The following is a 25587-nucleotide window of genomic DNA, read 5'->3' as shown; positions in this document are numbered from 1 at the left end:
CAAGATGGAATGTAACAATATTATGAGAAGGAAAGTTGCTACTCACCATGTAGCAGAGATGCTGAGTCGCAAACAGGCATTAAGGCCTTCATCAACAATAGACACACATATGTACACAGACACACACTCACGCAAATGCAACTCACACACAAGACTGCAGTCTCAGGCAACTGAAACCACACTGCGAGCAGCAGCACCAGTGCCTGATGGGAGTGGTGACTGGGTGGGGGTAAGGAGGAGGCTGGGGTCGCAAGGGGGAGGTATAGTGTGGTGGGGGTGGTGGACAGTGAAGTGCTGCATGTTAGATAGGGGTAGGGGAGAGGTAGGGACGGAGGGGGAGGGGGCAAGAATAAGCGAAAAAGGAGAGAAATAAAAAGACTGGGTGTGGTGGTTGAATGACGGCTGTGTAGTGAGTGCTGGAAGGGAACAGGGAACAGGCTGGATGGGTGAGGACAGTGACTAATGAAAGTTGAGGCCAGGAGGGTTATGGAAATGTAGGATGTATTGAAGGGAATTTCCCACCTGCCCAGTTCTGAAAAGCTGGTGTCAATGGGAAGCATCCATATGGCATAGGCTGTAAAGTAATCGTTGAAATGAAGGATATCATGTTTCGCAGTGTGTTCAGCATCAAAGTGGTATACTTGTTTCTTGGCCACAATTTTTGGTGGCCATTCATGTGGACAGACAGCTTGTTAGTTCTCATGCCCACATAGAGTGCAGCACAGTGGTTGGAGCTTAGCTTGTAGACCACGTGACTTCTTTCACAGGTAGCCCTGCCTTTGATGGGATAGGCGATGTTAGTGAGTGGACTGAAGTAGGTACTGGTGGGAGGATGTATGGGACAGGTCTTGCATCTGGGTCTATTACAGGGGCATGAGCCGTGAGATAAGGGATTGGGAGCAGGGGTCATGGAAGAATGTGTAGGTTCAGTGAACAGCGGAATACCACTGTGGGAGGGGTGGGAAAGATAGTGGCCAGGAGATTTCTCATTTCACTGCATTACAAGAGGTAACTGAAACCCTGGCAGAGAATGTAATTCAGCTGCTCCAGTCCCAGTGTGACTTTGAGTTACAAGGGAAATGCTTCTCTCTGGCTGGACGGTGGGACTTTGGGAGGTGGTGGGAGACTGGAAAGACGGGAGATCTGATTTTGCACAAGGTTGGGAGGAGAATTACGGTCAGTGAAGGCCTCAGTGAGACCCTCGGTAGATATCGATAGGGACTGCTCGTCATTGCAGATGCGACAGCTACTGGTGGCTAGGCTATATGGAATGGACTTCTTAGTATGGAACGGGTGGCAGCTTTCGAAGTGGAGGTATTGCTGGTGATTAGTAGGTTTGATATGGACTGAGGTACTGAAGTTGCCATCTTTGAGGTAGAGGTCAACATTGACGAAGGTGGCTTGTTGGGTTGAGTAGGAGCAGGTGAAGCAAATGGGGGAAAAGTTGTTGAGGTCCTGGAGGGATGTGGATAGGGTGTCTGCAGGGAAGCAGCATACTCACGTCTTATAAAATTCACATCAGTCTTTCCATTGTGTGCCAGCCTAGTCCGCTGTAGCTAGCTCTGATGTCATAAGTATTGCGCAATACTTTAAAATGAAGTAAATAACCTGAAACGTTTCTAGCATGTCAGGAGTAATACAAAATCAATATGTGTTGGATATCAGTTCAATAACTTTAACCATTTTCGAAATTTGGATGTTTTTCTGTAAAAATCATTGGCGCAACAGAAAAGAGCTAGAAACTTAAAAATTTATATTTAGATTCCTTTTGCATAATAATTTAGTAGAAACAGTATTCTGGAACTCACAAATTAAAATTTTAGTAGAAATTCATGATTTTCGGGTTTTTGTCTTAGAAATTAAGGAAGCAAGGTAGATTAAGTAGGCGAACAAATAAAGCTAGGATGTTTAAATTTAAGTAGAACGGAGATCCGCTATAATCATAAAAATGTGAGAAGTTTCAACAGAATAACTATAAAACTATAGCTATAGCGTATCTCCAAAGAGCAAGTTCAGAGCTCGTCTACTGCATGTAGTGTAATTAAATTAATTCTCTCGCCCAAAATATTTAACTTAGCCACGTCAGACTTTTATTATGATTACTTACTTGTGTGCTGATTGCACAATTAAATTGAAAGCTTCATCGGCCATCAGCAAAGGAAGCAATGATTTATTTGATAACTTAAAGTGGTGCATTACTAGCCCAGCGGCTAGTCGGGAGAGCACATTTGATCAGGCGTTCCCTTAGCCGTCCGCACCGCGGCTTTATATGTAAGAACGCTGCGCGAGAAGATAAAGGCCCCAGAGAGAACTCTCATCCCTACCACTCCCTGCACTCCTACCTTCTACATGCTTCCTAAAGTTCGTAAACCTAACCACCCAGGATACCCCATTGTGGCCGATTACTGTGCCCCCACTGAGAGAATGATATCCTTCATTTCAATGACTGCTTCACAGCGTGTGCCATATGGATGCTTCTCATTGACACCAAAGTTTCAGAACTGCGCAGGTGGAAACTTTCCCTGCAATACATCCTACATTCCCATAACCCGCCTAGCCTCAACCTTTGTTACTGACTGTCCTCACCCATCCAGCTGCTTCCCTGTTACTATTCTAGCACAACACAGCTATCATTCCACCACCATAACCAGTCTTTTCAATTCTCTCGTTTTCCGCTTCTTCTCCCTCCCCCCCCCCCCTTCGCCCCCTCCCAGTCCCTCCTCTCCCCTGCCCCTGTCTAAGGCCGGTATTACACTACCAAATTTCTTTGTCAAAGATTTGATCAAAGATATGATCAAATACTCCGTCAAATATATTTTACAAAGACCTCCGACGTAGCACTAGAAGGCGTATTAGACTGTCATCATATTTTTCGTCAAATTTCAAGATGGCTGACAACAACAACCTGTTATTAACCACAGCAGTTGCATGTGCCACAATTGCACTATGTGCACTTGCCGAAGAAAAGTGGGGAAAAAAAAGGAAACATAAAGCCGTGGGTTTTATGACAACATGATAAAAATATTCAACAAAACTTGTTACGTGAGCTTATAGTGGAGGATGTCAAGTCGTACATCAATTACTTAAGAATGGATGAGCACACATTTCTGTATGTCCTTAGTGAAGTGTATCCTTATATCACAAAGCACAATATTCACTTAAGAACTGCTACGTCTGCAGAAGAGAGGCTCACTGTAACACTCCGATTCCTTGCTATAGGAGAGGGTTAGGTTAGGTTAAGTTAGGTTAGGTGAGGTGTCCAATCCTCTTAATCTATTTTTGTATTCAGGGTGCCTCATGTTGTAAAGCGCCCCATCAGCTTCATACATCTCTATTAATTTTGTAGTTGTCAGCACACACCAATTGTATTTACCGGCAACGTTTATAAAAACATTACAGACAATAGAATGCTGCAGCGATGCCAGTGCTCCATGTGGTAACATTTCACATTGCAGTGAACAGAAGACAAGCGACTTCTTTGATAAAATCTACAGCGAGGCCCTAGATTTGATCAAATATTGGACGACATTTGACAAAGTTCCCTATTACACCATCAGATATCTTTGACAAAGATTTTTGACAAAGATATTTGACAAAGAAATTAGATAGTGTAATACCGTCCTAACCCACAGCGCTTCACTGACCGCCACCCACACCATACTGTCCCTCCCCCTAACCGCCCCAACCTCCTCCTTAACCATACCCAGTCGCCACTCCCATCATGCACTGGTGCTGATGCTCACAGTGTGGTTTCAGTTGTCTGAGACTGCAGTTGCGTGTGTGAGTTGCATTTGTGTGAGGGTGTGTACTTGTGCGTATGTGTGTCTATTGTTGAGGAAAGCACTAATGGCGAAAAGCTATAACTGTGAGAATCTTTTTGTTGTGCCTATCTGTGACTCAGCATCTCCACTATATAGATTTTTACAACAGCTATTTTGTTAAGTCTGGTAGCTCTATTGTACTAATGTTTCTGTTATATTTGGTACCAAAATCTGCTGTGTATATTTCAAAGCAAGGCACAGAGCTCTCATTTAACGCTTTCCTGGCAGGAAATATGGTGAGCTTAAATGTGTGTTATATGTGCTATCTGTTTCCCATGTCACTTATTATTCTACCAAGTATTTCAAAGAAATCTAGCTTAAACAGTTTCACTGCACTCCTCAGTTGGCAGAACTCAGCAAACATAGGAAGCCTTTGGTTAAACTGCACATTATTAGTCTCAAGAGCCGGTGGTCAACCTTTGAGGGCCTAACAATACTGTAAAACTACAGTATTCTTACAGAAATTTTGAAATCAATGAAGTACATTTTTTGCTAAAAATGAATTTATTAAGTATGGAAGAGAAACTAGAAATCAAGTAGTTAGGTGTGCATCAACCAATATAAACACAGAACACACACTATCCAACATGGCGGCGAATGAAAATGACGAGTGCAATAGCGTTATAAGTAAAATTAAAATTACGATGGAAAGTGCATAGTGTGCGAAAAGATCAGTACTTATTGTGATAATACTTGTCTGACGTACTATATTATTAAATAAGTTGATAAAAGAAGAAGCGCGAACACGGGAAAATACGATGGTGAACCTGTGTGTGCAGCACCAACAGCGAACACTGAACATTTGCAAGAAAATGGGACATCTTCCCACTGCTATTGTGAAAAACGCGCCGACAAAGGAATAATGTGTGTAAAATGTGAAACAGTTCACCACTATACATGTGCAAAAGTAAGTTCAAAACGAAAGCCTTGGTATTGTTTGAATTGCTGTAAAGACGAAATTCACGAAAATGTAAACAGCAAAGACACTGAAGACGATATTATATCATTTCTTTTTTTAGATGAAATTCGTGGTTAATACTAAAATATGATGAACTTAAAGAACAAAAAGAACAGTGCGATTCTCCATTGTACAGTGATGTGCTAACACACAATCTGACTAGTAAAAATACAGGTGACAAGACCAATGAACATTGTCGAAAACGCCAGAAAACTCTGAGAAGTGGTGTTGAGTGCACGAAATGTGGAAACGTATTTCATTTTTGATGTGGAAAAGTAGATCCCTCACTAAAAGGACAGGAGACAACCATAAAGAACTGTAACTGTGATAAATGTAGGTCGAAAACTATTAGGTCTATAATATGTAACATACCCAATTATAATGGACCTGAAGATAATGAAATTCACACAATCACATCTGAAGCCAAAGACACTGCTGGCCAAAACACACTTAGTATGGTGAATAACAAATTATCTTGCAACAGCAATTTGGAACATATGTCTCAAAACTCAGAACCAGGTCAGGGAAATGTATATAGCTGAATAAGCCTGAAATGTGTCAGATTTGATCAAAACAAAGAGCTTTAGATCATAATACAAAAAACACACTTAAAGTAAATAATCAAACTGAGCCCAACGTAAACAATGTACCATCTTGCAGCAAAAAGTGAATTACTTTTGTTACATATAAATGTACAGTCCCTAAGAAACAAAGTCAGTGAACTACAGTACTGGCTGGAGGAAATGCAGTGTGGCGTTCTCTGTGTGAATGAACAATGGATTAAAAGTGAGTGAATAAGCCTATTTGTATCATTTGGCTACTCACTGGGAACAAGCTACTGTAGACCAAACAATGTCCATGGTGGAGTGTCCATTTATATCAACAAAAACTTGAATCTAAAATATTCAATCATAGACCTCACAAACTTGTCTGTTGAAGGACTATTTGTAGCATCTGCCTGGGTTATACACACTCAGAAACTCATAACTGCAACAGTTTACAGACCACCAGCTTCTGATGAGGAGGCATTCACAGAAAAACTCTCTGAATTAATCTTACTGACTACCAAATACAAGCAGTATAAAACATAATCAAAGGAGACATTAATATAGATGTAAGAATAAAGAGAAAAACTGTGGTATTCATCCTAAATATCTTAAGATCAATAAATTACTACTGCTTAAATGAAAAACCGACCAGAATGGAGGCATGCGTTGACAATATAATTAGCAATGTCATCTACATCTACATTTATACTCCGCAAGCCACCCAATGGTGTGTGGCGGAGGGCACTTTACGTGCCACTGTCATTACCTCCCTTTCCTGCTCCAGTCGCGTATGGTTCGCGGGAAGAACGACTGTCTGAAAGCCTCCGTGCGCGCTCTAATCTCTCTAATTTTACATTCGTGATCTCCTCGGGAGGTATAAGTAGGGGGAAGCAATATATTCGATACCTCATCCAGAAACGCACCCTCTCGAAACCTGGCGAGCAAGCTACACCGCGATGCAGAGCGCCGCTCTTGCAGAGTCTGCCACTTGAGTTTGTTAAACATCTCTGTAAAACTATCACGGTTACCAAATAACCCTGTGACGATACGCGCCGCTCTTCTTTGGATCTTCTCTATTACATTTGCCTATGTTAAGGGTCAGTTGCCACTCCCTGCACCAAGTGCCTATCCGCTGCAGATCTTCCTGCATTTCGCTACAATTTTCTAATGCTGCAACTTCTCTGTATACTACAGCATCATCCGAAAAAAACCGCATGGGACTTCCGACACTATCTACTAGGTCATTTATATATATTGTGAAAAGCAATGGTCCGATAACACTCCTCTGTGGCACGCCAGAGGTTACTTTAATGTCTGTAGATGTCTCTCCATTGATAACAACATGCTGTGTTCTGTTTGCTAAAAACTCTTCAATCCAGCCACACAGCTGGTCTGATATTCAATGTGTGTAGGAATCAACTAGAATGGGATACCATAAAATTAGGACTATCTGACCATGATGGCATATGGCTCAAAATTGGAAATCTGACACATGATGATACCAGGATGCTAACTACATATAGAGCTTTCAAGGAAGGGAACACTGAAGTAATAAGAAATGAACTGAGTAGAATAGAATGGGCTAGAATAGTAATCATTGGCAAAGATATAAATGAAAGCTTTTCTGCATTCATATCCAATATAAAAAATACATTAGACAGTAACTGCCCCCTTATTACTAAGAGATGTAACTGTAGCAATACGCATAAACCACAACACACAAAAAAGTGGTACACCCTGCACCTCAATAAAATTAGAATCCTTCTACTCATGCTGAAGGACAAAACTGAAGGCAATCAAGAAAACAAGAATAGATATATAAACTTAAGGAAAATATACAAATCTGAAATTAAAGCAGCAAAAATGGAAGCAAGAGAGGAGTATATTTTAAATTCCAAAAACAAAAGTAATGCTGCCTGGAACACAGTTAAAAGTGAGATAAACATGGGGAAAGAAGAAATCAGAAACCCAGTTAATTGCAACACTCTCAGCAAACACTTCATAAATTCAGTAAACGCCCAGGTACCAAAAAGTGATGATTTAACTGATGCGGAAGGCTTTCTTTTGCAATCACAGAATAAAACAGATAAAAGATTTAACTGGAGTAGACTAACTGCTACAGATACAAATAACTCTGTAAACAAGTTGAATAACTCTAGAACAGAGGCTAACAGACTTCTTAGTATATAATGGCATTCTGTCAGAATCTCAACATGGATTTAGAGCAAACCGTTCAACCGAATCAAAAGTTCACTCCTTTCTATTAGAGGCACTGATAGCATTAGACAAAAAAAACTTAGCATGGGCATATTTTTAGATTTGTCAAAGGCATTTGACACCATAAATCATTACAAATTGCTACACAAGCTAGAAAATCTTGGCATTAGGGGAACAGCTAACAACTGGCTCAGCTCTTGTCTTAAGAACAGGGAACAATATGTGGAAATAGATCAAGAAAGGGACAATGTCATTAGGAAATATAATTCCAAGCTACTGACTGTCAAATATGGAGTGCCACAAGGATCAGTAATGGGTCCTGTTCTGATCTTACTTTATGTAAATGACGTAAACATAATCAATGATGGCAGTGAAATATTTCAATTTGCTGATGATACGAGTGTTCAAATTGCAGGAAACTCAGAAGAACCTCTTGTAAAAGACATAAAAGAAGCCACTGACAGGCTAACATGTTACTTTGATGACAATGACTTAATAATAAACACTGAAAAAACTATAGCTATGGGTATATACACAGCACAAACAAAATATCTGATATCAACCAATCTAGAGCTATATGGACAGACAATTGCCAAAACAGCCTCTACCAAATTTCTTGGACTTCATCTACAAGAAAACTTGAAATGGAAAGCACATATTGAGCAAATTAACAAAAAATTAAGTACTTCTTGTTTTGTGTTACATATGTTAAAAAATTGTACCAGCTACAACACCCTTCAGTGTGCATATTATGCAGTTGTACACTCTCACCTCTGGTATGGGATTATGTTCTGGGGAAACTCTGGAGATGCCATCAAAACATCCAAAATTTTAAAAAAAATTATAAGAATAGTGGAAGGGGTAGATAATCGCATCATGTAGACCATTGTTTCAAAAAAGGATGATCCTGCCACTTCCTTACATATATATACTTGAAAATATAATGTATTTAAAGCAAAACATATAAAAAGACCACTCATCACTCAAAATCACACAATCACAATGATACAAGACAAAAATTGGATGTACATGTCCAAAGTGCCAACACAAAGTTATTTCAGAACGGACTTATCCATCCTAGTATCAAACTATACAATGGCTTACCAGATACCATTCAACACATACAAAACATCAAATCTAAATTGAAGTCGTACTTGGTTGATCACTGCTTTTACACAGTAAATGAATACCTACAAAACTAAATTTTTCTATGTTAACCCAATGCAGTCTCATTCAGAAGAACATGTGTATTTTATCTCTCTGTATATAGCGTAACAACATTTATTTAAGTATTCATCTTTAATTGTTATATTAATGTGTTATTATGTACAAAGGTATGTTATATGTAAAACTGTTAATATTAACATAAAAATCCAAATATCTCTTGCACATTGTGCAGCTGTAGATGAAAATGGATCAATAAATCAAATCAACAAAAAATCAAAAATCAACAGAATCCACTATGGATTCAGTACTATGTAATAAAGGCTCTAATTAAGGAAATTAGATTCCCTCTACTCTACCTTGCAAATAAAATCCATGATGATGGCATTTTCCCTGATTGCCTTAAAATTACAGTTACACTCCCCATATACAAAAATGGTGACAGAGAAATGCCAGATAACTATAGACCAATGTCAATTGTCCCTATACTCGCCAAAATCATAGAGAGCTGCCCACACACACAGATTTACATGCATTTTGAGAGCAATAAATTACTTAATGACAGCCAGTTTGGATTTAGAACTAATCAGTCAACCATAAAAGCATTGAAATCCTGATAACTGAAATCCACAACACTTTGAAAGGAAACTGAACACCTGTGCAACACTCTTAGACTTAAGCAGAGCATTTGATTCAGTATCATATGAGATAATTGTTAATAAATTAGAATATTATGGTGTTGCAGACAAACCACTTAATTTGATTAAGTCATACCTAAATAACACGCAACAGTCAGTGTATGTAAACAATGGAAGGTCAGATTTAATGAAAATTAAGAGAAGAATTCCAAAGGGCTCTGTTCCCGGACCCTTACTCTTTATTATCTATGTTAATGACTTCTCAAACTATGTAGCCTGCAAGAATGTCTTATATGCTGATGATATGACCATGATCTCCACAGGTATGCAAGAGATGGTAAACGAAAATAATGAGCTTTTGAAAAATGTAGGCTGTAGTGTATTGCTAACGAGTTATGTATAAACAACACAAAAACAGAAGGTACGGATAGCAAAGAATCACAGTGTCAAACTACTGCGACTAAAACTAGACCACAGGCTCTCATGGGATGACCATACAAGCTATCTGACAGGCAAACTTACACGCATAATATTCCTGCTGTATAAACTAAGAAATTCTGTCAGTGAAAGTTTATTCGGGGTGTATACGAACCCGGACAACCGGGATATCCGGGAATTTTTTCATCTGGGAGAAAACCAGGAAAAACCTTGGAATTTTTTAGAATTGCGCGAATTTTTCATTGTTTTGGTTTTCAGTTAAATTTTTGTAATTTTGACTGGTACTCTTACAAAGGATATTACTGTATCCCGCTACTGCAGAGTAATATTGCAGCAATAAAATATGAACGAGAGAAGAACGAAAATAAATTGCAAAGGAAATGCGCCCTATACAACAACAAAACACTGTGCTCATACAAGCGTCTTCCATCAGCAAAATATGTCAAAGGCTTTAGGGAGACTGCAATGCTTCATAACAACAAATTGCCTCCTATGAGCGTGACGTCACAACTGTTTACATTATATTCGTTCTAGCAGTTACGAGCGAGATCATGCGCATGCGCAGTTGAATAATAGCTTCTCCCACTTCTGGCTACAGAAATGTGGGTGTTCGCTATGTAAGCAGTCGCAGCAAGCTGCTAGATGCTACCGAGAAAAATTTTACCGGAGCGCGCAAGCTGCCAGATTCACACATGCGCAGCAGGCTTAGATCTAGTTGGAGGACGGCTGGGGGGGATTCATATTCTTGAAGGAAAAAACATTGTTTCACAAAGCGCCTATCATCCAGCGCACGTTAGTCTATCGATTACTCACATGACTTTGAAACGCATCCCTGTCATTTTTGAACACATTGTAAGATGATTTATGAATGAATTGTACTTTGATTTGTGAATGCGTGTATAGTGTACATGATGTCTCTGTCAGGGGAATCCTCGTCGTATGTAGAAACAAACTTTCCTACAGACAAAAGGGGCTATACGGGCTGAACGGAGTAAGGCCAAACGGACGAATGCCAACAGCTGTCTGATTGTGTGGTTGATTGGGTTTGCGAATGATGAGCATTGTTACAATTACTAGATTACTACAAAGATTCAGACTACCAGAGTGGAAATAAACGAATAACAGGTAAGAAAGATTACGTATAAAAATGGCTCTGAGCACTATGGGACTTAACATCTGAGGTCATCAGTCCCCTAGAATTTAGAATTACTTAACCTTAACTAACCCAAGATCATCACACGCTTCCATGCCCGAGGCAGGATTTGAACCTGTGACCGCAGCGGTTGCGCGATTCCAGACTAAAGCGCCTAGAACCTCTGGGCCACTTAGGCTGGCGATTACGTATTACCTTCTCGGTGTATCCAACAAAATGAAATTTTGACAGAAGATTTTTGGCCAGGTCGCTATACCTGTAAGGGCCAGTTATACAGTCCCCGGCTATTAGCCGCTTTAAGTTCTATTCTGGAAGTAGTACGGAAAACGCGTTGTACGAACACGTAACAACGCCTAACCGGAGGATAATCGTGGGATAACTAAACCGGTGATTCTGGTAGAGTTAGGAAGTTAACCGGCGAATACGCTTTGACATTGACAGGAATAGTTACAGAATTAGTGGTAACAAGTCTCTTTGTTAGAACGAGGAAGAAGAAACGGGGACATCACACAAATTATGGAACAATATGACGATTCCAAGTTTGTATAAACATTTCGTACAGCTACTTTTCGATCTCATACTTGAGAAACTGGAACGTATGAATGAAGTGTGAAATTATTTCCCAAAGTAAAGCTTTTAGCTTGTAGTATGCCTAATAGGCATTTGGTATTGGTACTTCATAAGCTATATTCTGTCGTCAAAAAATGACCGTTTGTGCCAAAACAGTCTCGTTTATTTGATGTGTGTTACAATTGCTCAGTATTAGAAAGGCCTCTTTTATTTTATCTAGCAGAGAGTGACAAAATAGACGTAATCAGATTGAGGAACCACACCAGTCTTGCGTCCTATTTGTATTAACAGCTTTTTCAGTATTGGACAACGACATTTCGATTTTTCATGTAGCAAAACGTTTGACGAACTTTGATGAGGTAACAGATTCTTTCGCAGAAAGGAAAGCACGCCATGTAAAGCTGTAGCAAGATTAGAGAGAAAAAAAATCTAGGAGCTAAGGATTGAAGAAATGTGTATTGTCTTGCTTGTCTCGTGTCTTTACTGGTTTTATATATCCTGTATTTAATTTTATGTCACACAAAGCAGCAAGTTGTTAGCTGATAGGGAATAAAGATTGCAAATTTTCTTAAGAGCCCTTTTTTTTTTTTTTTAAACCGGCCGACTGTAAGCATGAGAGGCACCACAGGACATTTTAATTTCCAGTGTCCTGAATATGGTTTGATGGCATCCATTACAAAATATACACGTTTCAATTCCACAGAGTGAAATACAGTGACATGCGATAGGAGAACGCTGTGTGAAGATGTGTGGCACTGCACTTTGGCACCCTTACGACGAAATAATAAGTCTTACATTTCCTCGAACACATATGTTTTATGCGTTAGACTCTTCAGAAAGATGTGCGCTACAAAATGTATATATTTTTGAAAATTCGATTTGTTTCTAATTTTTGTCGTCCTGTCTCAAACGCTCTAGGGAGTGGCGGGGTATTGGCCCGGTTCGGAAGCATCGTAAATCCTGGGCTGATGCACACAGCAGTCTGAGTTATAGTGGGGATGTGGGTAGCCTCCACGTGACCCGTGTTTACATTTAGTGATTTTGCTGTTTCCTCTTTGTTTACTGCTCTCACGTCAAATGAAAACTAAACAGATTTCTGTGGCCGGGGACTATCAAGTAAGATAAATACATTCACATAATTACGGAAGGCCAAAATTTGTTGTTAGTTGCAGATTTTATTTTATTTTCACCTTTCTGACAGTCAAGCATTAATTGCCTTGCAGAACAATGAAGTTATTTTGCATTTCAAGTGCACGTTTTCAACTTCTAGCACGTATTTCATTATGCCACAATAAAGAACCAAACATGAGATAACATAGTACTGGTACTCCAAGAAAATTTACATCCCGAAAACTACATTGAAAAGCTTAATATCAGGTTGTGGTCTACTTCACTGGGAATCTGGACATACGAATGTGCACTTTAAATGTGCACATTTTAGTATGGGTCACGAAATTTCGATGCTCTTGGAGTATCCTCTGATGTCTTGTTTCTTTTATGGCATAATGTAAGATCTTTTAATGTTTTACACATACGAACAAACCGGCTCTCTACGGCATTGTAGCTGCGCAAGCGCGGTGACGCCTGTCATCTGGAACTCTCCGGGAACTGCAGAAACGAACCTATTTCTAATAGGTCGCGGGAAAATATTCCGAATGGTGGTTTGAAAATCGTTGCTATCAAAGTAAATTTCCTTTTACGCAAGTTGAACTATGTCCGAGAATGTACGATGAGTTTCTTAAATCACAGAGCGTTTGACTCTCATTTAAAAATCAACTCATTAATGACGAGCCATTTAGATGAATTTCGAGGCCAGAAGATCAGACATACAGGGCGTTTCAAAAATGACCGGTATATTTGAAACGGCAATAAAAAGTAAACGAGCAGCGATAGAAATACACCGTTTGTTGCAATATGCTTGGGAGAACAGTACATTTTCAGGCGGACAAACTTTCGAAATTACAGTAGTTACAATTTTCAACAACAGATGGCGCTGCAAGTGATGTGAAAGATATAGAAGACAACGCAGTCTGTGGGTGCGCCATTCTGTACGTCGTCTTTCTGCTGTAAGCGTGTGCTGTTCACAACGTGCAAGTGTGCTGTAGACAACATGGTTTATTCCTTAGAACAGAGGATTTTTCTGGTGTTGGAATTCCACCGCCTAGAACACAGTGTTGTTGCAACAAGACGAAGTTTTCAACGGAGGTTTAATGTAACCAAAGGACCGAAAAGCGATACAATAAAGGATCTGTTTGAAAAGTTTCAACGGACTGGGAACGTGACGGATGAACGTGCTGGAAAGGTAGGGCGACCGCGTACGGCAACCACAGAGGGCAACGTGCAGCTAGTGCAGCAGGTGATCCAACAGCGGCCTCGGGTTTCCGTTCGCCGTGTTGCAGCTGCGGTCCAAATGACGCCAACGTCCACGTATCGTCTCATGCGCCATAGTTTACACCTCTATCCATACAAAATTCAAACGCGGCAACCCCTCAGCGCCGCTACCATTGCTGCACGAGAGACATTCGCTAACGATATAGTGCACAGGATTGATGACGGCGATATGCATGTGGGCAGCATTTGGTTTACTGACGAAGCTTATTTTTACCTGGACGGCTTCGTCAATAAACAGAACTGGCGCATATGGGGAACCGAAAAGCCCCATGTTGCAGTCCCATCGTCCCTGCATCCTCAAAAAGTACTGGTCTGGGCCGCCATTTCTTCCAAAGGAATCATTGGCCCATTTTTCAGATCCGAAACGATTACTGCATCACGCTATCTGGACATTCTACGTGAATTTGTGGCGGTACAAACTGCCTTAGACGACACTGCGAACACCTCGTGGTTTATGCAAGATGGTGACCGACGTCTTTAATTTCCTGAATGAATATTTCGATGATCGTGTGATTGCTTTGGGCTATCCGAAACATACAGGAGGCGGCGTGGATTGGCCTCCCTATTCGCCAAACATGAACCCCTGTGACTTCTTTCTGTGGGGACACTTGAAAGACCAGGTGTACCGCCAGAATCCAGAAACAATTGAACAGCTAAAGCAGTACATCTCATCTGCATGTGAAGCCATTCCGCCAGACACGTTGTCAAAGGTTTCGGGTAATTTCATTCAGAGACTACGCCATATTATTGCTACGCATGGTGGATATGTGGAAAATATCATACTATAGAGTTTCCCACACCGCAGCGCCATCTGTTGTTGACAATTGTAACTACTGTAATTTCGAAAGTTTGTCTGCCTGAAAATGTACTGTTGTCCCAAGCATATTGCAACAAACGGTGTATTTCTATCGCTGCTCGTTTAGTTTTTATTGCCGTTTCAAATATACCGGTCATTTTTTAAACACCCTGTATATGTCGTTATTAGAAATTTTACTGGCCCATTTGTGTGATATATCTTACATTTAAATACACGCATAAAAGACCAACATTATATGTGAAAGCTTAGCTTCTCTTGCAGCGTATTAATCTTATAGAGCAATATTATATGTGAAAGCTTTGCTTTTCGTGTAGCAACACTATGTATATTAATTTAAACCATTTGCTTTTTCTGTTTGTGTGTTCGTGCTTCTTAACAATGATGTTGCTATTGGCTGACATCACGTGTCCTCAGCTGTGAATACCCCCTGTCGTCGGCTAGCGGAATCACGTGACATGAGCTAGCTGTGCCTGGCCTACAAAAGCGCATCGCAATCTTAATTTCAATGCTTCAGAAAGTAACATGTGGTGTTTGGTGGAATTCGAATTTATACTTTCGTAATACGAAAATATGCAGCGTAAATGTTGCTGCTCATCTAAAATATTTCCAAAATGTGTTATTTTCCCTGTGTTTCGTCTCTAAAGCGCCGGGAAATTCTACGCCTGTGTATAACCATTCAGAGGACTGATAAGTTATACAGTTCCGGAATAAAATATACTGACAGTTACCAGAGAAAAAGTATGTTTTCACCCGGGACAAAGTGTATTCTTAACCGGGAAATCCAGGAATTTTTTTCCTTGTCTGCGTATACACCCTGTTAATTGATGCTTTGCTACTATGCATTCTTTCAGTTGCAGCTACAATATGGGATTCTATTATGGGGTAATTCACCAGGCACAAACTTTGTATTCAAATGGCAAAAAAAAAAGCAATTAGAAGTTTACAAGGATTGGGTCCAAGAGAAAGCTGTAAGGAGCACTTGAGATATTAAACATAATAACACTCCCAAGTCTCTATATGTATAACTGCTAAATATACGTAAAAGAAAATATACAACAATTTACACAGAGAAAGAATTTACAGTTGCACAGCACTCGAAACAACTGCATGCTTGATATACCGTATTTTAGGCTGTCACTGACACACAACAGTCACAAACACCTAAGTCTAAAGTTATATAATAAACTGCCACAACCCGGCAAAATTTAAGGAGGTATTTGACACATGGCTCAAAAATAAAGCATATTACCCTATTGAAGAATATCTTGGAAGTAATTTGAAAGGAATGTATAAACAATGAAATAATGTAACTATCATTCACTAAATGTGTAAAACCATACAATTAATTCTTGAATGTAAACTGTATATTGATTATTGCTGAAATTGTTGTTGAATGGCTAATAAATAAACATATGAACATATGAAAAAGAACAAAAAATTATTCAGTTCACTTCTGCATGATCTTTATTATTAGCTACAGTATTTAATGGATTAGGCCTACATTTATACCTGAATAATTACCATATTTACTATTTTTCTAATGTTTCTTATTCAGTATGGCATAAATGATGGTTAGAAAGTTAATTGACATTTTATCTGGGCCCCACCAATGATAATGAGCACCAGCTGCCACTGACCTGTAGGGTAGAAATGCAATTTGTTAAAATTAATAACTATAAAAAAGCTGTGTCCTACAGGTCAAGTACATTTAGTACAACATATGGTGTCACAGTGCTCTGTTCTTGGCCTTGTCCAATTTAAATTGCTCATAAATGGCTATCCAGAACAGATAACCTAAGCTAGTTTATTTTTGTATGCAGTTGACAGAATTATATTGATAATCCTGTTCTGTTTACCTTACTTATGTTTTTGTGTTGTGATTTGTTGGTTGCGTATAATAGTTCGTGTATGTGTTTTGTGTGTAGATTGTAATATTCCTACATAATCAGTGACCCTGAAGAACAAATTGTGTTCTTGCGGTTCAGTTACCTGCCACAATTCAACAGATGCATTACAGTCATGACTGCAGCAAATAAGTTACTGCATGCCATAATGGTGCCACCCAGGACATTAAACATGAGACTGGGGTTTTGCAATGCCCATGTACTGTATTTCAACCACTGGATTCCATGCCACATGCTGGTCGTGCCATCAGTTACAGTGATGTAACCACAGAACAAAGTTGTGCACAGTCACAGGGCAGTGTCGACGTGAGCATGCTTCTGGTCCCTCCACCTGTACTGGTACCAAATTCAAGAGCAACTATGGATCATGGCTGCAGAGAATGCGTGTGCACACCACAGCCTTCTACCCCAGTTCATAGTTAGAGCTACCTCAGCCAGACATTTGTTGGTTTCACAGATGTTTCAGTCATAAGGCTACATAGATAATGAAATCATGTCTGCATGCAAATGTCAAACATGATCTGGTTTAGACACAACAAATCATGAGATCAGTCTACAGCACCTATTGTGGAAGATCCATTGTTACCCTACAATACACATACCATGTAGGACTGCTCAACTGCCAGCTGTGTTATGGCTTGACACTATCTCTGAACTCCATATCTCTCACTTCATTCTCATTCATGTATAACCCTACTTTCAGTTGCGTAGTACTCACAGGTGTACTTTATTACTAGCTTTTAAGTCATGTGTTTACCTCTAGTCTCTTCCCACCATTCTGGTTGGACGTCTTCTCATACCTTTTTCAGTGTATCTTTTATTTTACAGTTCCTGTCATCATTACCATAATGATCCCAAAATACTTTTAAAATCTCATCACTTATACATGTCTCATATTTCTTTCGAACCTCATAACAATTTACTGTTTTAATGATATCAACAGGCAAAATCTCATCAATCACATTTATGGCCTCACCAGATAGAATTAGCACGACTTTCCTCATAATTAACTTCCTCCATAACATTATCTTCTACATACACTGAAGCACCAAAGAAACTGGTATAGGCAAGCGTATTCAAATACAGAGATATACAAACAGGCTGAATATGGGGCTGTGGTCAGCAAAGCCTGTAAAAGACAACAAGTGTCTGGCGCAGTTGTTAGATCAGGTACTGCTGCTGCAATGGCAGGTTATTGAGATTTAAGTGAGTTTGAACATGGTGTTATAGTCAGCAAATGAGCAATGGGACACAGCATCTCTGAGGTAGCAATGAAGTGGGATTTTCCTGTACGACCATACCAAACGTATACTGTGATTATCAGGAATCTGCTAAGACATCAACTGTCCGACATGGCTGTGGCTGAAAAAAGATCCTGCAAGAACAGGACCAACAACGACTGAAGTGAATCACTCAGCGTGACAGAAATGCAACTCTTCCACAATCTGCTGCAGATTTCAATTCTGGGCCATCAACAAGTGTCAGTGTGCAAACCATTCAGTGAAACATCATGAATATGGGCTTTCGGAGACAAAGGCCCCCCTCATGTACCCTTGATGACTACACGACACAAAGCTTTATGCCTTGCCTGGGCCAACGCTGACACTGGACTGTTGATGACTGGAAACATGCTGTCTGGTCGGATGAGTCTCATTTCAAGTTGTATTGAGCAGATGGACATGTATGGATATGGAGACAACCTCCTGAATCAATGGACCCTGCATGTCAGCAGGGGTCTGTTAAAGCTGTTGGCTATTGGAAGCTCTGTAATGGTGTGGGACATGTGCAGTTGCAGTTGGAGTGACAAGGGACCCCTGATATTTCTAGATATGACTCTGACAGGTGACACGTATGTAAGCATCCTGTCTGATCACCTGCATCCATCCATGTCCTTTGTGCATTCCAACGGACTTGTGCAATTCCAGCAGGACAATGCGACACCCCACACATTCCGAATTTCTACAGAGTGGTTTGAGAAACACTCTTCTGAGTTTAAACACTTATGCTGGCCACCAAACTGCCCAGACGTGAACATTATTGAGTATATCTGGGATGCCTTGCAACATGCTGTTCAGAAGAGATCTCCAGCCCCCGTACTCTTACAGATTTATGGACAGCCCTGCAGGATTCATGGTGTCAATTCCCTCCAGGGCTACTTCAGACATTATTCGCATCCATGCCACATCGTGTTGTGGCATTTCTTTGTGCTCACGGCGGCCCTACCTGATATTATGCAGGTGTACAAGTTTCTTTGGCTCTTCAGTGTATATTGTACCATCTAATTCACTATATAAAGCTTATCACTTCTCATTTCTTCACCAACATCTTCTAAAACGTTCAGAGTCTCTTCATTGCTAATAACATTTTCATATTCCTCACTAATCTCATTATAATTACACAAGACGTCCTCTTCACTTTCCTTACTAGTAATACTTCAGATAATTTAGTACCCCCTAGGTACATGATTATCAGATTAAACAGTATCAACATCAAAAGCAGTTCAGTCTTTATCTAAATCTGATATGTCATTAGTCATTAATCTATGTAAACAAAATTCATCAAAACCATTATCATTTTCCTCCTCTCCTACCAACACTTCATTTCTTGTTTCCACAATATGGGTAGGCTTTCTTTGATTTTGTTCACACAAATCTACATTCACAACTCTCCAAAATTCCCAGTCCAAATTAAGTCTAATTACCCTACGTCTTTTTCTATTCTGATGCCAGTATGGTTTAGAATTCTCCCTTCTCTGAAAATTCCTGTTAAAGTAGTTTTCATGACTTTTCATATTTCTTCTTGCTCAAAATGAACATATTCTCATTAGGACATCCATTAGTTTAGTGAATCATTAGCTCTATTTTCAAATGTGTTAAACTTATATGATCTATTGTCCCCTTCCCAAACCTGTTTCTGTCATGTTGTCTATTTTATTTCTATTCCTATCATACCATTGTGCTTGTCTTCTCTCCTCTCTTCTCTAAAAGTTGTAATTTCTTATGTTTCCTCCCTCTCTTCTTTCAAAATTACCAGTGTCGCTGAAGTTCTGATTCCCCCTCCCCCCCCCCTCCCCCCCAATTCTCATTGCCAATAAACCCACTGTGATTAGAATTGTATCTTTTGTTTTATTCTAAATCCTTGTTTAACTTATCTACCTACTTTAAAAATTATTCTATGGAATCATCTGGTTCATATACTGATACCCATTAAACTTCTCCTGGTGACCTCCTCTATTTCTTACACAAGCTCATCAAATGGTGTGTCTACATGAATTAACTTTCTCAGTTGTTTTTCACAGAAGTCTTTCATACTGCCCTAGATTTCTTTGTAATGTGCTGTGTTTAGTTCTTGCTTGTTCTATTTCCAACCAAAATTTATTTAGAAGCTTTTCTCAAAATCACTATAAGTCATATTTACATTGTAATACTAGTTAGCCCAAGAGAGTGTTTCCCCATCCAAACACCTTTTTATAAACTTAATTTTAGTAATATCTTTTATACCTCCAACAAAGTTATCTTGATAGTGTTGTAGAAAATAAACAGGATGAAGTTAATGATTACTGGGAAACCTTTTAACAGGTACATTGGCCCACATTCCACTGCAGTTATTGTTCAAAAATTTTGTAGCAACACTTTCTTCCAATTCAGCGGATTGCTTGCAAACAGTACCCACATTACTATTACATGCATCCACATTGTTATTTACAGCTTTCTCTATTGTAAAAACTTATTGTTAATTGCAACTAATTGATTTTTGGTTTTATTTTCTAAAATGTTCAAATTACACTCCAGATTTATATCATTTAGACCTTTTTATGATCTTAATACTTCCCTTTTTTGCTTTAGCATACTATACATTATTTCAAAACTTTTATTATTTTCCTGGGCTGTTTCCATAAAATTAGTTTTTGCATCAGATACTTCACCTTCTACAGTACCTCTTCATGTGTTTCTTTGTTTGTGTTCTGACTCTACAAGCCATTTATAATTCTTATGATCTTCTTTTATTTTGTTAACTATAACATTGGTGTTTAAAAGTTCATTCCTTCAGTCATTTTATTTCTGAATGCGTGGCATGAATTTTCCCATTTGTTATTTCAATTTCATTACCAAAGTCATTATTTATTTGTTCAAAATTCTTCCCTTGCTTCTTAAAGTGTTCCTGCATAAACGTCAGCATCTGTTCCAAAAAGTTGCAAAAGTTCTCTGTGATCAAAAAATTCAAAATGGACTGCAAACACTTCTGCCATTACCATCCATTGTTTCTTCTTCATTAAGACTCTGATTAAGTTCATTATTACCATCTAAAATGACTTCCTCTTCGCTGTGGTCATTGCTGAGTTCAGCATTGTCATTCACTGCTAATTCGTTGTTAACTACTTCACCCTGGTTTGCCATATTGATTAATAAAAATAACTCTTCACAATCCTAAACAAAAAGTTTTTCACATGACTTACAAGACTGTCTTTCACTACAGTACAAAACAGAATAAAAATTTAGAGTGCTTCACTTTTTTGGAGTCTTCAGTGAGAACATCACACATAATTATTTACAGATAATTGGTTCTTCACTTACTTTGTCCATCTGTAAAGTTCACTTTTGGATCTGGTTGTTGTCAGTGCTATCCATTTGTTTTCTCAGTTTGGAATAATTTTCAAATTTGTACTTAATAATGTGCCGAAAACTAAAACACAGAAGTGATTAATACAACTGTCCTGACAGTTTTCAATGGATCTCAGCTCACACTCCACCAGATTAAAATGTAACTATTTTACTAGGCTATATGTGTTATTACTTAACTTGGATTCCTGATGTTTGAAGAAATCAGGGTATTTGTTTGCTGCAGTCTGCTCCACTTGCAAATTAGATCCTTGACTTACCGTGATAGTCAGGCTGTTTTTTTCATAGTTGATCAACTTCTACAGAAATGATATAGCCAAAACAAAATATTTTCTTGAAAGGCTGTGTATCACATCACAGGTGACATCAGACTTGAGCTTGAAAATACTGAACAATGACTGACTCTGTTTGGCTATTGCAGCCTCTCCTTATCAGAATTTAGTAGTTCACCTTGTTTAAGATTTTAATTTTGATGATTTCAGTTAAAAGTTACAGAGTTTTTATGAATGAGTTACAATAGCTGACTTAATAAAACAGGATATACATTCCAGAATAACAAATAGTTCGAAGTAAAACATTTAACATAGTAAAAAAGATGTGGTTCAACAATATACAAAATTTAAAAGATCAAATAACATTTTAACTACAAGTCATATTTTGTCACCAATTTGTTTCCTAGGTCTTTTCTTTAAACTGAACAGAAATAACAATTAGGTTTCACTGCAAGAACTTTGTAAGTACGAGTTTAGTATTTGTTTATGTTCATTCTATGTACTTTTGGATAAATATTGTAGTTCATTACATTTCAATTACAAATCATCATTATTACATTCAAAGTATGCAAACAAAGCAGCATCAGCCAATTAGCATGGTTACAATATGTGCTCATTGAGTTTACATTCTTTACGTAGCCTGTACCTCGCGCCTTAGTATTTGGTCTCCGGAATGGGCAGGTATCACTCGTTGCATTATGTATCATCCCATTTTGTTACATTTCGTTCTCCTTTCAAGACACTGTCCATTTCATTCAACTGGTCTTCAAAGTCCTTTGCTGTTTCTGACAGAATTGCAATGCCATTGGCAAACCTCAAAGTTTTTTATATTTCTTCTCCCTGAACCTTAATCCATTCTCTAAACTTTTCTTGTCCACAGTTCGTAGTCTAGTGGCTAGTGTTGCTGCCTCTGGATCCCGGGATCCCAGATTCAATTCCTGGCCAGGTTGGGGATTTTCTTTGCCTGGGGACTGGGTGTGGTGTTGTCCTCATCATTTCGTCATCATCATCATTCGTGACAGTGGCTAAATTGGACTGCGTAAAAGTTGGGACATTGTACAGCCGTTGATTACCACACAGTTGAGCCCCCACAAACCAAGCATCACCATCATCATAAAATTTTCTTTGGTTTCCTTCACTGTTTGCTCAATGTAGAGACTAAATAACACTGGGAATAGGCTACACCCCTATCTCACTTGCTTCTCACCTGTGTCCTCTATTTAATGTGCACTGAAACATGACAGACCAGAATGGAAAGCAAATTGAACGGATCGTTACCACAACTCTTAGTCTATTGAGGGCTAGCCACCAGTCCACTGCCCAGACTCCAATACTATTATAAGATATAATGGATATGTTTTGGATATTACCTTAACACACTACCGTAATTATATCATATGCAACTATTCCAAATCTACATCTACATCTACATGATGTAGACAAAGAACAAGACAGTCATTACATCAGAAATGCAAACAAAGTACACACATCAAAAAAAAGTTTTGCATCACCTTGGTTTCAAGAGTTCCAGAACCTATACAGAAAATTGGAATAGAGATCAACATAAACATCATTTCCACTCTTTGTATTGCTCATGAAAACCACACATTGCATGTTGTACCACCATACAGCGACACCTTCAGAGATGGTGGTCCAGATTGCTGTACACACCGGTACCTCTAATACCCAGTAGCACATCCTCTAGCATTGATACATGCCTGTTTTTGTCATGGCATACTATCCACAAGTTCATCAAGGCACTGTTGGTCCAGATTGTCCCACTCCTCAATGATGATTTGGCGTAGATCCCTCAGAGTGGTTGGTGGGTCACATCATCCATAAACAGCCCTTTCAATCTATCCCAGGCATGTTTGATAGGACTCATGTCTGGAAAACATGCTAGCCACTCTCATTATCCTGAAGAAAGTCATTCACAAGATGTGCACGATGGGTGCATGAATTGTCATCCACGAAAATGAATTCCTCGCCAATATGCTGCCGATATGATCGCACTATTGGTCGGAGGATGGCATTCACTTATCGTACAGCCATTACGGTGCCTTCCATGACCATCAGCGGTGTATGTCAGCCCCACATAATGCCACCCCAAAAAAGTAGGGAACCTCCACCTTGCTGCACTGGCTGGAAAGTGTGTTTAAGGCATTCAGCCTGACCGGGTTGCCTCCAAATACATCTCCAACAATTGTCTGGTTGAAGGCAATGTGATACTCACCAGTGAAGAGAATGTGATGCCAATCCTGAGCAGTCCTTTGGTGTATTGTTGGGCCCATCTGTACCATGCTGCATGGTGTCGTGGTTGCAAAGATGGACCTCACCGTGGACGTCAGGAGTGAAATTGCACATCATGGAGCCTATTGTGCACACTTTGCGCCATAATGCGACCTCCTGCGGCTGCATGAAAAGCATTATTCAACATGGTGACATTGCTGTCAGCATTCCTCCAAGCCATAATCCTTAAGTACCAGCCATCCACTGCAGTAGTAGCCCTTGGGTGGCCTGAGCAAGGCATGTCATAATTTCTGTCTCTCTGTATCTCCTCCTTGTCTGAACAACATCGCCCTGGTTCACTCCGAGACACCTGGACACTTCCCTTGTTGAGAGCCCTTCCTGGGACAAAATAACAATGCAGACACAATCAAACTGCAGTATTGACCATCTAGGCATGCTTGAACTACAGACAACACGAGCCGTGTACTTCCTTCCTGGTGGAATGACTGAAACTGATTTGCTGTCGGACCCCCTCCATCTAATAGGCGCTGCTGATGCATGGTTGTTTACATCTTTGGGCAGATTTAGTGACATCTCTGAACAGTCAAATGGACTGTGTCTGTGATACAATATCCACAATCAATGTCTATCTTCAGGAGTTCTGGAAACCGGAGTGATGCAAAACTTTTTTTGATGTGTATAGTAATCTTCACCTAGTGGATAATGTAATGTATAAATGGTTTTGAAGCACTAATGTATCAAATCCATAAAGTTCAGTCAATTGGTAGGAAATCTGAAATGATCATATTGTGTTCTTATTAACATATAATGAAAATGCATTATACCAACTCAATCATTTTTGTATATGAGCCAATATACCTACAGCAATATTCAGAATAATACAACAACTGTTATTATCCATTTATATAAGCAATATTTAGTGATGTTTGAAGTAATTATGTGAGTTCAATGAAATAACAAAACCCAACCAAAATATTCAGTCAGATCTTGATAACATTTCAAAGTGGTGTATATACTGGCAACTTCCTTTAAATGTTCAGGAATGTAAAATTTCGCACTTGCCATAACTAAAAAATGTAGTCTCCTACTTGTATAGTATCAATGAGTCACTGATGGAATTGGCCTATGCATATGAAATCGAATGATCACAAGTGATCCTATTACTTTGCACACTGATGGGAGTTCTACCAATCGTGTTCTTATTATGAACATCACGACATCGAATAAAAGTTAAGTGACTGTTTTACACCATCCATCTGAACTGTTGGCTTGTATTATTTTGACAAGACTTGTTTGTCATAAGTTTATATCATCTGACTCATAATTATTTTTAAGAAGTGGTTACATCTCATCATGGTAAAGGAACTGAGATACAAGGTAATACAGGATAAAATGCTAACACTGTTTTGAGTTTCGGATATACTGATCACACAAAAATGAGAAAACAATAAATTTAACATGGTAACATATAAATACAAACTAGGACTGTGGAGTAAAATGCTGTAACTAAACTAAGAGAACAGAAATTTTATTTTGGAACCAAAATTAGATGTGTGATGATCAACTTTGTGGAATTCAACAACCAAGGTAAGTACTTTATAAATTTATTTCATTTCCTTTGCTTCACTCACTGTGTCTAGATTATGTGAAGAACTTTTTGTTTAGGTTTATTCATTTGCAATTTTATTACAAAAGAGTGACCTAGGTGAAGTTGTGATTCGTAACAGAAGATGGATGAGCATGTAGACGCAGGACAGGACAGTGACAGTGTCGATTTTCATGATGAAAGTCATGAAGAGAGAGCTGTAGGGAGAGATTTCACAGTGA

Source organism: Schistocerca piceifrons, chromosome 5 (genome assembly GCF_021461385.2).
Source record: "Schistocerca piceifrons isolate TAMUIC-IGC-003096 chromosome 5, iqSchPice1.1, whole genome shotgun sequence".
In the NCBI taxonomy this organism is placed as follows: Eukaryota; Metazoa; Arthropoda; class Insecta; order Orthoptera; family Acrididae; genus Schistocerca; species Schistocerca piceifrons.
Note: the sequence above shows the minus strand (reverse complement) of the source record.